This window comes from Crocuta crocuta, unplaced genomic scaffold, assembly GCF_008692635.1.
Source record: "Crocuta crocuta isolate KB4526 unplaced genomic scaffold, BGI_CrCroc_1.0 scaffold189, whole genome shotgun sequence".
Taxonomy (NCBI): domain Eukaryota; kingdom Metazoa; phylum Chordata; class Mammalia; order Carnivora; family Hyaenidae; genus Crocuta; species Crocuta crocuta.
This window is the reverse complement of record NW_027551564.1, coordinates 2,459,407-2,471,044: the sequence shown is the minus strand read 5'-3', so window position 1 is coordinate 2,471,044 and position 11,638 is coordinate 2,459,407. Positions and strand designations below refer to the sequence as shown.

The 11,638-nt window shown below is 37.7% G+C and overlaps 1 protein-coding gene across 1 annotated transcript in view; it reads left to right on the top strand.

Moving 5' to 3' along the window:
- The window catches only part of NDFIP2 (Nedd4 family interacting protein 2), a 66,046-nt gene that overhangs the window by 720 nt on the left and 53,688 nt on the right, over positions 1 to 11,638 (top strand). The gene's annotated exons all lie outside the window — the stretch shown is intronic.

Below are 11,638 nucleotides of genomic sequence, written 5' to 3'. Positions count from 1 at the left end.
GGGGGGAGGAGATGTAAGCACAATGTAAGGTGGGATGTGGATTCGGTGAAAAATGTGGGTTGACAAATTGTGTAACAATGGAGACTGGTGGTGCTGATCTTGTGTCTCAGCTCTGGTTAACCTTGTCATTTTGTCCTTTTCCATTTTGTTAGTGTTAAGACTTTATTTCTATCCTCACTTTTGGGGGGGAGGGGAGCGGTGGGGCAGGAGAGGAAAGAAGTTTTGCTAGGAAAAATGAAAATCTTGTTTGAAAAATTATTTTTCATTAAATACAAGGTTTTCCAGTTCAACCACATAAATCTTTGTATGTTGTGAAAAGTGTTCCTGTATATTTTCAGTGTCAGTTTCTCTAATGTAGTTTTTCCTGTAGTTTGAATTCTGGTAGCGTCTTGGAGATTTCTGTTCTAAACCCTCTTTAAAAAATGGGCTCAGCTATAGTTGACTCTTTTGTAGTTAGATAGCATGTTACAAACTTTCATGTGGTAATTAAACCTTTTCACTAAGGAAGAATAGGAAAACATTACTATGTAGCATTGATGGTGTAATTAATAGTGCTGTTGGTGAAGTTTTGCAGATGTAGATATATTAGTGCAGATTTCACCTCTCAAATATATATTTGCAAATGTGAGACTTAGTTACGAACAAAGAATTCCTATCATTACAAAGAATTTCTAACAGTAAGTGGATTTTGACAAAATATGAAGGCTATTGAAAGAAGAACTTCCAATGTGTGCAGTTTTGGATTTTTCTAAGATATAAACTCATGATGCTTCCATTTCATCCGGTTTACATCCTGTAAACCTTCAAATGATCTATATTACATTTTGTGAAAATATCAGTATTTTTAGAACGGTTTAGAAAATATTGTTGCCGCTATGGAAGGCATTTTTCTTTTCATTTTTTTTTTAATGTTTATACTTTTGAGAGAGAGAGATCGAGAGATCGAGAGACTGAGCATGAGCAGGGGAGGGGCAGAGAGAGAGAGAGAGAGAGAGAGAGAGAGAGAGACAGTGTGAAACAGGCTCCAGGCTCTAAGCTGCCAGCACAGAGCCTGACGCAGGGCTCAAACTCATAAACCATGAGATCATGACCGGAGCCAAAGTGGGATGCTTAACCTACTGAGCCACCAAGACACACCCCTTGGTAATTTTCTTAAAAAGACATTCTTGTTTTTGCAGATGTTAGCTAAAATAAAATGCAGCAAATATTTAATACTCTTTCCAGTGTCTTTTTTCTAATCTTTCTTATTTCTGTTTATTCTCTTAATGGCATTAGCTAATTTGAATTCTTTCTCTTTGGGGTTTTGCTTATGAGAATCAGCCATATTCTCGTACGCAAGTCACTACTCAAAACATTTTTTTGGTCTTTATTTTATTTTGAGAGACAGAGACAGAGAGTGAGTGGGGGAGGGGCAGAGAGAGAGGGAGACAGAATCTGAAGCAGGCTCCAGGCTCTGAGCTGTCAGCACAGAGCCCCACTTGGGGCTCGAACCCACGGACTGTATATCATGACCTGAGCCGAAGTTGGATGCTTACCTGACTGAGCCACCCAGGTGCCCCTCAAAACATTTTTAATTGATGTAGCTGTGCCGTAAAATAATTTGTCACATTTCCTTTCAGTAATTATGACCAGTGACTTAATTATTACTGGGAAAAAAAAATCCTAACATTAATGTATTGAAATTTACTCACCCAGTTTTAAGATTTTTTTTTCTTTATCCCTACAACTCCTTTCACAATAAATGGACAATATCACTTTATTNCCCCCCCCCACCTGAGAAATGTCCTACATAGACTTTGAAATGGACTGAATGGGTAGAAGCATTCCTTCAGAGCTGAGGGCAAAAAACTGGTTCTTGTAAAGATACTATTCATGGTAGGATATCAGTTATTTTCCTTGTAAGGCAAAATGTTTGAGAATTATAGTTTAAATTTGGATTTTAATTCCTGTTGGTTTGTAATTGCATAGCTATTTCATCTGTCTAGTATAACTCTGGGTTTTATTGAGAATGGCTTGATAAATAACTATAGGTGTTCGGAAGAAGCAGCTGAATTGTCTAGTAGACTCTTTGGGGAAACATCTGCAGCTCTGGATTATATGATGAACACAACTGCTGTGTGCCTGTCTTTAGCTCAGGTTTTCTTTGAAAACTCTGGATTGATTAATAAATTATTGAGCAATAAATGATTTCAAGTGTTGAATGTTAAGAGCTAAGTAGGAGACAGGCAGATATGCTTAGGGGTAAAATAGTCTGTAATGTTAATTTATCACTTATTGATAGAGTTAAAATTTAGCTTTCCATATTGGAAAGTTAGTGGTGGTGACCATCAGAATGACTCACCACCATTAATCAATGTACACGTTTAATGTGGAAACTGCTTTTTCTGTGATATTTTCTTCCCTTTGGTTGTTATAGGGTTCTGAATTTTGTTAAGTAAAGCAGTGGATAATAATGTAGAGCTACAAAAAGCCTGAATTGTTACCCTTCTAATTTTAGCAAAAGCTAGGTGTGCTATGTGGTTTCTTTGTGTTATCGGAAATTAAGTTTTGTTTGGTAAAAAATGAGCAATGGTGCCAAACTATGTAGTTCATTTGGCTTGGAGCTGTTTGGCTACATTTCTAACTTTGATGTTTTCTATTTTAAAGGATTATGTACCTATACCAAGCTGACTACTGAGGTTTCAAAGATGTTCTGTATACAGGTTAAGTTGGCACTGTTGATTGTAGCAGGAGTTTCCCAAATTTTTCCAGAATGATGGTAATAGATGGTCTTAGAAGATTTGTGGTATATATTAGCATGTTAAAACATGTATTTGCATATTAAAACCATGAGAAATTCTGCAGTAAAGACAGTGGTTTAGATTTGTTTAACCTATCTGTTCCTAAATTTTGATCACAGATTTTTAAAGAATAATTTAAGATTAACATTTCCAAAATGTTAGTTTTCTGTGAACCTATTGAAGTATTCATACTGTAAAGATCTAGTCTGGTCTTGTATCTGGAGAATTAGAGTTGTTCTTGCTAAAGCAGGGAAGGGATTAACTGTTGGTGGCTAAAAAAACAAACATGTTTTAAATTTTTAAAAATGTTTTTATTTCTGAGAGAGAGAGAGAGAGAGAGACAGTGTAAGCAGGGGAGGGTCACAGAGAGAGGGAGAATCTGAAGCAGGCTTCAGGCTGTGAGCTAGCTGTCAGCACAGAGCCGGACCGGGGGCTCGAACCCATGAACCATGAGATCATGACCTGAGCTGAAGTCTGACGCTCAACCTACTGAGCCACCCAGGCGCCCCTAAAAAGCAAACATGTTTTAAAGTCATCTGGACTTTAGGTTGTGCTGTTTACAGTTTGTGAGCCCTTACCTTAGTTAATTTATTTAGCATTTTGAAGCCTCAGTTCTGTCATATCAGTACTTACCTCATAAGGATTATTATGAGAATAATACGTTGTAATATATGTAAAAGATGCAATAGAAATTGTTACATGGTAAGTAAATATTATGAATAACATAAGGTATCAACTATGAAATGTTATATATGTTTTTGTTTGTGACCACTTTTGTATCTTTTTGTATACAGCAGCAGGAATAGCAACTACTTCTTTCTTGCCCCCTCAAGTACTGTGAAAAGTTTTAAGATTTGATTTTATCCTATTTACAGTTTAAGACATTTATTTGTTAATGTTTAATGGTTCATGGTTAGTACCGGAAAACAGGAGACTCCCAGATCAGAAACAAATAGTATTATTACTCATAGCACAGCGAGCTGCATGAATGTCAGCATATTTGGGTACATTTTCCTTGCACCCATGTCCCATTAAGGTGATGGGTCTAGATAGATGCACTTAGTGGGTCACAGCAGAGGAACTCAGGACCTCGCTCTTAGCACTTCAGCAAGCAGCAACATTGTAGCAAGCAACAAAAAAGCTAGTTCACCTCTCCCTCCAGTACAGTTGTGTGCTCTGGTAACCTTGACCTTCTTTGTTGCCTAGGTGACTTAATTACAAGAATCCACTCAGTACCAGGAAATAGATAAGTTGTGCAGACTTTCACACTCAGCAAGACTGTGCAGAGACACTTAGGCCCATGGCGGACTGCCATACCCAATAGCACATGTTCTGGATGAGATAATACATGGGAGTTTTTACGTGTAGTCATTTACTTTTGTTTTCCATGCTGAAGAAATATTGCAGTCTTTTACCTTATGTTGCTGTCTAGTTTTGCCTTCTTTTCTTGGCTCAGCTCTGTTCCTTTGGTCCTTAATTGTTTGTTTCCTTTGAATTTATCAGGATTCTTTATCTGGTTTATATTCTTAACCACACCACTTTTACATCATCAGAGTTGCCCATTGCTTAATCCGGTAGATATTTTTCAGTTCTCATCTTCCTTGATTTCTATTACATTGACCCTGGGAATTTTCTCTTTGAAACTCGTTTCTTATTCCTGAGAGGAAGAAGCTTACTATTTTTTTTTTAATTTTTATTTATTTTTGAGAGAGAAAGAGAGAGAGAGACAGACAGACAGCGTGAGCAGGGGAGGGAGGGAGAGAGAGAGGAAGGTACAGAATCTGAAGATAGGCTCCAGTCTCTGAGCTAGCTGTCAGCATAGAGCCTGACACAGGGCTCGAACCCACGAACCGTGAGATCATGCCCTGAGCTGAAGTCGGATGCTTAACTGACTGAGCCACCCAGGTGCCCCAGCTTACTACTCTTTACTTCTCTGACTTCTCTTTGTGATTTCATTTTGTACTTAACTCTTTAAATGTTAATACTTTCTATGGCATCTATTGTAATAGCTTGCTTACTACTTTCTTCCTTCATCTGACCATCCTTCAGAGTGTCTTTTGCACCGTGTGAGTCATATTTGTAGAACCTAAATTGGATTTTCATTTCTTTGCTCAAAAATTTATTGAATTACCCTTTCCCCACATTTAATATTAAAACTTTCAAATACATATATAGAAATGTTGAAAAATTATACCGTTAACCCCCATATACCAAATACCAATGGTAGGGTCTGTAGTTGCCAACAGTTTATTTTTTGTGTTGTATACCTGTCAGTCCCCTTTTTTTTTTTTTGACGCTTTCAAACTTGCAGATACCAGTGTAACTCACTGCAAATGACGTGCTTATCATTAGCTTAGAGTTTGTTATTTCATGGTTCTCTTTCTTTGAGGATAAAATTAACATACAGTGAAATGCACAAATCTTATGTGGCTTATTGAATGAGTTGTGACAAATGCATACACCTGGTAACTCAAATCACATTCAAAATATAAAGCAGGGATCAGCAAACTATGTTCCAAGTACTGTTTTTTAAATAAAGTTTTACTGTTTACACATCCATGTCTATTCATTTACAGTGGCAGAATTGAATATTTGAAGCAGGGCTACTTAAGTATTACTATTCTACTATTTACTATACTACTTAAGTATATACTATTACTTAAGTATTTCCAGTGAATGGAAAGCATTCACTGACCCCGGGATAGAAAATGGGTACAATTAATCCTTGGACCACTTCTATGAAATAATGTCATAATCCTCACTTTGCACATGAGAAAAAATGAGACATAAAGAGGTTAATTAATAGGCCCCGCTGTGATAGACCTGGTATTCAGATTTTGTTTTCATTTTATATTGTTTTATAACAAACTGCTGCATACACAAGCATTTTATTACGTTTTAGGATCTCATGGGTTGGCTCTGATCACATTATCTTCTGCTCCATGTGATGTTAGCAGGGGCTGCAGCCATTTTATGGCTTATTTGGGTTGAATATAGTTCACTCACTTGGCTAGCAGTCAATTCTGACTATTGATTGGGAGCCCAGCTGATATTGTTGACTGACTAATTTCAGTTCTCTTGTGTGTTAAAGGTTAAAGCAGTCATAGGTCCAGCCCAGATTCAAAGGGAGAGGAAATAAATTCCATCTTTTAGTGGAGGAGAGGCATGCATTTATAAGGAGGTAAGAAATTAGTGGTGACCATCTTTGGAGATGTCACACCAGTTGGTTTGACCCCTCAGTTGATTGAAATCAGGATAATAGAGAACTTTATCCACTCTGAAGGTATGACAGGGTGAGACTTGATTGAACTGTTCTAGTTGATGAGTATTTCAAGTGTGGTTGTGGCCTCTGGTGGAAATGAATTTGTTTAAGAAATAAGAAAATTGTATGGCTAGAGCAAGATGAAGGAGGTTGGCTCAGAGTGAAACGGGACAAATAATAGTAATTTTATGAATTTGATTGAACAATGGAACTTTCACAACTTCAGTTTATAGTTTTTGTTTTATGGAAACAGTGAGGTCTAGCTACATGATTTGCAGGGTCCAATGCCAAATGAAAATGTAGAGTCTTGGCCCGGGACAGTCCCTTTCTGTAGGTCTGCTGTCTCAACCCACAGCAGATGGACAACTCCCAAGGATTGCATCCTCCATGCTAGGACTTGCTCCATACTTGAATCAGCAAGAGGAGAAGATCTTGCTGGTTTGCCTGTGAATGTCATGGTGATGCCAGCCTGGGATGGGGCTGGCCAGAGCCTTGCTATACTTCTGCTCATGGGGTAAAGGTGGGGAGGTCAAGCTGAACCAGAAGGTTCAGCTGACTGAGAATTCTTCCTTGGGAGGTGGACTGCTTATGAGCCAAGGTACTAAGCCCCTGGCACATGCTCTGTTGTCCCATTGGAGTTCACTTATAAAACTCTGATTCAAAGATAAAATTATTAAGAATTTTAAGAAGGTGGCCACAGAGCATTAAACCCCAAGCATGGGGCCTTTTTGAGGCAGGATTCTGTGTGACTACATTGGTCATGTGCTCATGAAGATGGCCCTGACAGTGGTCTTACTATGAAGGGGTGGTAGTGGTGGTGGTGGTGGTGATGATCATGATGATCTAGACCAAGTATCATCACAGTTTCTGTAAAGGGCTGAATAGTAAATACTTTAGGCTTTGCAGGGTAATGTGGTCTCTGTCACACCTTTTCACATCTGCCATTATAGTGCAAAAGTATCCATACTTAATATGTAAACAGGTTAATGTGGCTCAGAAACAGTGGGCTGGATTGGACCTCCTGGCTGTAATTTGCCCACCCGTGATGTAGATTATATGGGAATGTACCTCAAATAGTCCTGAAGCTGGGGCCCTGTTGCCAGATGCTTTTGACAAATTTTGTATTTCACCCAGTCTCTGAAACAAACCCTTAGGAATGTGGTGAGGTTGTTTTGCATCACTTACTTGTAATCAGGCAACCACCTAGTCGGTCACTAGAATTGGGGTAGAGATGATTGGATAGTAGAATAGAGCATAACATTTTTCTGTGAGAATGGCAAAGACAGGTTTCTCATGTCTGGTAGAATCTTCATTCTGTTGCAGTGGTCACCTCATTGAAGCCATTCTTGGCCCTCTTATTTAAAATAACTACACCCTCTTCACAGGACTCCTTAACCCCACTTTCTCAGTTTTTTCCACAGTACTTATCACCACGTGATATTCTAAATATTTTGCTTTATTTATTTCCTGCCTCCCCTTTTCACCACAGGTATAAACTTCATGAGGACAGGAATTTTGTCTGTTTAGGTCACTGCTCTATCAGTACCTGGTATATGGTAGGCCCTTAGGAAGTATTTGATAAGAATGAATAAATAAATGGTGCTAGCTCCAGACCAATTTTATACATTCAGAACCTTGCTTATGTTATTTTATTCTATTTTTATATTTGTTTTCCATTGCTACTGAGACTTGGGCTCTCTAAGGTGGCTGTTGTTATGTGTGTTTATTTACATTACCTTCCAACTTAATGTGTATTGCCTAGTCTTTCTGTGTATACATGATTGACACCCCTACATTAATCCATGAAGCCATTTGCAGTAGCCTTGCTTAGTATCTTCATTAACTATGGAGTTGTGAATACTCCTTTGATTTTGTCATCTGTTTTATATTGGTTACTTTAAGTCTGTTTTCTTTTTATTCTTAATGTCAGACATTGTAAAACATTGTCTGATTATATGTATATTAATAACATTTTATAATTTTTATATGTATTTTATGTTTATAGGCCTGACTTAAATTTAAATAAGTATAGGATACATTCTGCTGATGTTTATTAAATGTAAATTTACTGACAAGATCCTTGTAATTGAGACTAGCCTACCTAGCATGTGATCATAAATCATCCTCTGTGTTTTCATGTCATGTTGTTATGGTTTCTTCCAGAGTTTGATTACATAGCTGGAATTAAGGTGTGGATAAAATTCTTGTTAAAGACATGCCAAATGCAAGTTGGGAAATGCTGCAATAGTCTAAGATTTTCTATCAGATTATTTCGACTTGTTTGACTTGCTTGCTTTTAAGGTTTGTTTGAACATGAACAATTTAATACTTTAAGGTTAGGAATGTGCTGTCATTTAGTTTGTGATGTTTCTCTAGAATTACCAGTTACATTATGTAAAGAAATTGTGCTGTTTGGCATAGGCTTTAAGAATCAGGAAATAAACTGGATGGTTTTACTTCTTTACTAATTTTGAGGTGCTTAGGACTTGTAGACTCTAGATATTGAACTAAAGGAATCCAGTAGTGACAGTTTTTATAGAACATTGTTCTCACTTAGAGCTTTCATTTATGTCAGGGTGACTTTTGTATGGTTTCCCCAAAAGAGGAAGGGCCTTGAAATGAATCTTTACCCTTTTTGAGTTTTTGTTTGTAACCTTTAGAGAACAACATGAACCTCTGCTTTCCTCACCCCTGCTTGATTTGTTATTGCACTGCACACTAAGGATATTTTGAACTCTTATTATTTTTGTTCTCTTACTTTGCTCCTCTCTAACCACCACTCCAAAGCATGCTCTCTTGCCTTTTATTTTCCGAACATATTATTCCCCTTTTTTCTTTTCTCCCTCCTTCCTCAGGATTAATTTCTATTCTTGATTCATATCTGTTTAGATGTTCTTTCCTCCAGAAAATCTTCCCTCACTGTCTGCTTCCTCCCTCCCCCATTTCCCACCCTTTACTACCAAGTTCTATGTGTTCTTTTAACACTGCACTTACCTTAGTTCTTATTCCATAGTATATATTTTGTAAACTCAATGGGAAGTAGAGCTTAGATCTGTCTTGTTTGTAATAGTATATATCGTAGTTCTGGGCCCATTATAGATGCATGGTATATACTTATTGAAGAAATAGATGAAAGTCTTTTTGAATGATTTCAGGTGTGTGCACGAGGTTATTGGTGTATTGCCTTTTATTTGTAAAATGAACAGTTTTCCAAAGTTATGACCAAAAAAACCAACAACAGTGTATTTCCTAACCTATACAATGCTGATATTCTTTATGTCTATAATTAGGGTAGATACTTTCTTTTTGGAATAATGCTGAGGAATCTGTTTAGATGAATTCTGCTATTTTTACACAATTCTTTGGTGGCTTGTGTTTGCAAGATAGTGAACCCTGGTTAGGTTACTTGATCTGCCTATGGAAAGAAGGAGAATAAACTGTTTCCAGGTATTGTGGAAGTTAGCTAGTGATCATTTTCTTCAACCTTCTCATTTTATAGATTAACTGAAGGAGGAGGGTCTGTTCAAGGTTGTGCAGGAAAACCGGGAGGACAGATTTACTTTATTACTTGCAAACATATCAGCTAAGTTAGAATGTATTACATTTTATAATATATGTTACAATAGTATATGTTACTGTTAATATCAAATAATGAGAAACAGTCCCCTTTTCCACTCCTTGTCCTCCCAGCCTTTCTCCTCAAAAGAAAGTAATCTCTTATCTGCTTTAACTTTGTATTTTTTTAAAATATAATTTATTGTCAAATTGGTTTCCATACAACACCTAGTGCTCATCCCAACATGTGCCCATCACCCACTTTCCCCTCTCTGCCACACCCCACCAACCCTCAGTTTGTCTCAGTTTAAGAGTCGCTTATGGTTTGCCTCCCTCCTTCTCTGAACTTTTTCCCCCTTCCCCTCCCCCACGGTCTTCTGTTAAGTTTCTCAAGATCCACATGTGAGTAAAAACATATGGTCTCTGACTGACTTATTTCACTTAGTATCATACCCTCCAGTTCCATCCATGTTGCTACACATGGCCAGATTTCATTCTTTCTCATTGCCAAGTAGTATTCCATTGTATATATGTAAACCACACCTTCTTGATCCATTCGTCAGTTAATGGACACTTAGGCTCTTTCCATGTTTTGGCTATTGTTGAGAGTGCTGCTGTGAACATTGGGGTACATGTGCCATTATGCATCGGGACCCCTGTATCCCTTGGGTAAATTCATAGCAGTGCTCTTGCTGGGTCATAGGGGAGTTCTATTGTTAACTTTTTGAGGAACCTCCATACTGTTTTCCAGAGGGGCTGCACCAGTTTACATTCCCACCAACAGTGCAAGAGTGTGCCCATTTCTCCACATCCTCGCCAGCATCTATAGTCTTCTTCTTTGTTCGTTTTAGCCACTCTGATCAGTGTGAGGTGGTATCTCAGTGTGGTGTTGATTTGTATTTCCCTGATGATGAGTGACATTGAGCATTGTTTCACATGTCTGTTGGCCATCTGGATGTCCTCTTTGGAAAAGTGTCTATTTATGTTTTTTGGGTGTGGCGTTTGGTGAGCTCTTTATAGATTTTGGATACTGGCCCTTTATCTGATATGTCATTTGCATCTATTTGTTTTTCCATTCCATTGGTTGCCTTTTAGTTTTCTTGATTGTTTCCTTTGCAGAGCAGAAGCTTTTTATCTTGATGAAGTCTCAATAGTTCATTTCACTTTTGATTCCCTTGCCTTTGGAGATGTGTAGAGTAAGAAATTGCTGCGGTTGAGGTCAAAGAGGTTGTTTCTTGCTTTCTCCTCTAGGGTTTTGATGGTTTCCTGTCTCACATTAGGTCCTTTATCCATTTTGAGTTTATTTTTGTGTATGGTGTAAGAAAGCGTTCTGGTTTCATTCTTCTGAATGTTGCTGTCCAGTTCTCCCAGCACCATTTGTTAAAGAGGCTGTCTTTTTTTCCATTGGATACTCTTTCCTGCTTTGTCAAAGATTAGTTGGCCATACATTTGTGGGTCCAGTTCTGAGTTCTCTATTCTATTCCACTGGTCTATGTGTCTGTTTTTGTGCCAATACATTACTGTCTTGATGATGACAGCTTTGTAGTAGAGGCTAAAGTCTGGGATGGTGATGCCTCTCGTTTTGGTTTTCTTCTTTAATATTATTTTGGTTATTTGGGGCCTTTTGTGGTTCCATACAAATTTTATGATTATTTGTTGTAGCTTTGAGAAGAATGCTGGTGCAATTTTGATTGGGATTGCATTGAATGTGTAGATTGCTTTGGGTGGTGTTGACATTTTAACAATTTTTATTCTTCCAGTTGATGACTGTGGAATGTTTTTCCATTTCTTTGTGTCTTCTTCAATTTCCTTCATAAGTTTTCTATAGTTTTCATCATACAGAACTTTTATACCTTTGGTTAGGTTTATTCCTAGGTATTTTATGGCTCTTGGTGCAGTTGTGAATGGGATCAGTTTCTGTATTTCTCTTTCTCTTGCTTCATTATTGGTGTATAAAAATGCCACCGATTTCTGTACATTGATTTTGTACCCTGCGACTTTGCTGAATTCATGTATCAGTTCTAGCAGATTTTTGGTGGAG